The sequence below is a fragment of the Aotus nancymaae genome, unplaced genomic scaffold, assembly GCF_030222135.1.
Source record: "Aotus nancymaae isolate 86718 unplaced genomic scaffold, 86718_ANA_hifiasm-v0.15.2.pri h1tg000030l, whole genome shotgun sequence".
NCBI classification, from domain to species: domain Eukaryota; kingdom Metazoa; phylum Chordata; class Mammalia; order Primates; family Aotidae; genus Aotus; species Aotus nancymaae.
Window position 1 is genome coordinate 29,876,783 of NW_026988443.1, and position 1,757 is coordinate 29,878,539.

Consider the following 1,757-nt stretch of genomic DNA (forward strand, 5'->3'; position numbering starts at 1 on the left):
TGACGTTTGATTGCACTTTTTTTGAAAGACAGCATCTTAGGCCGGGCGCAGTGGCTCACACCCGTAATCCCAGTACTTTGAGAGGCCAAGATGGGCAGATCATTTGAGGTCAGGAGTTCGAGACCAGTCTGGCCAACATGGTGAAACCCCATCTCTACTAAAAATACAAAAATTAGCCAGGTGTGGGGGCACATGCCTGTAGTCCCAGCTACCCAGGAGGCTGAGGCATGAGAATCGCTTGAACCCGGGAGATGAAGGTTGCAGTGAGCTGTGATCTCTGTACTCTAGTCTGGGCAACAGAGCAAGACACTGTCAAAAAAAAAAAAAAAGAAAGAAAGAAAGAAAGAAAAAAGTGTTTTACACAAGTTTAAATTAGTTGCTAGCACTTAAAAATGGAAAGATGTCATTCTTTGTGATATGCTCTTGATCAGAAAAAAAGAAAAAAAAATGGAGAGGTTTCAAACAGTAACTTAGATTTCCAACTTCTCTTGAAAAATGATTATCAGGGCTGGGCGCAGTGGCTCACGCCTGTAATCCCAGCACTTTGGGAGGCCGAGGCGGGTGGATCACGAGGTCAAGAGATCGAGACCATCCTGGTCAACAAGGTGAAACCCCGTCTCTACTAAAAATACAAAAAAAATTAGCTGGGCATGGTGGCGCGTGCCTGTAATCCCAGCTACTCAGGAGGCTGAGGCAGGAGAATTGCCTGAACCCAGGAGGCGGAGGTTGCGGTGAGCCAAGATCGCGCCATTGCACTCCAGCCTGGGTAACAAGAGTGAAACTCCGTCTCAAAAAAAAAAAAAAGAAAAGAAAAATGATTATCTGGCGACATTGGGTTAATCACTGAACAAAGCAGAAACAGGCTAGAGCCAAGCAGTAGCGGACTCCTTCCAACAGCACTCATCCCTCCCACTCCCTAAAGATTGATTTCTGGCTCACTGTTCTGTTTTCTTGGCAGTAATTTAAAGTGTCTTCCCTGTCAATCTCAGTACCTTTGTACCACATCTTCCACTGTCTCTTTCCACTGTCCAACCTTGGGTTATCACTGTTTTTGGAAACAAAGTTCCTCCCGTTTTGGGTCCCAGATACAGACACAGTCTTGGGGGCTTCTGGCTGAACTCTGCATGTATGTTTCTGGAGTGCTAGAAACATTCTGTCCCCCTTGATCTGTAACTCATTCATTAAGCTATACATCTTAAGGTTTGTACACTTTACTCCATGGTAAACCTCAATTTTAGAAAATTAGAGAGAAGGAATGGATGGGTGGTCTCCTGCCAGACATTCACTGTATGTGTCTGCAATGGCTGGAACGGCAGCAATCTTGTGACCATGAGGGTAAACTACCCAACCTAGACCGTCCCGCTGGTTGAAAATGGCAGAACAGAGAGATTTATGATGTCACCAAGGGTATTAAATTAACCAAATTTGAGGCTTCTCTTCATGCAGACTTACTATTACAAATAAATTTTCACACACTGTATCAATACTCACCTATCTCCTTGTAGAATCGTACAAAAGCTTCTAGATGGCAATATACGACCCAGCAAGTGGAGTTACTAAGATTTTCCAGGTCACATAAAAGTGCAGTTTAATCACAACTTTGAACAATAATTTTGCCATAAATTAGTAAGAAGTTGAACATAAAAGAAAGTTACACGTTAGATATTAAGTTATTCAAAATATGAAAACTGAAGTCAGACAACTTTATTACAAATGATTAAACTCATCGGCCACCAAAAAAGAAATATAATTCCAAC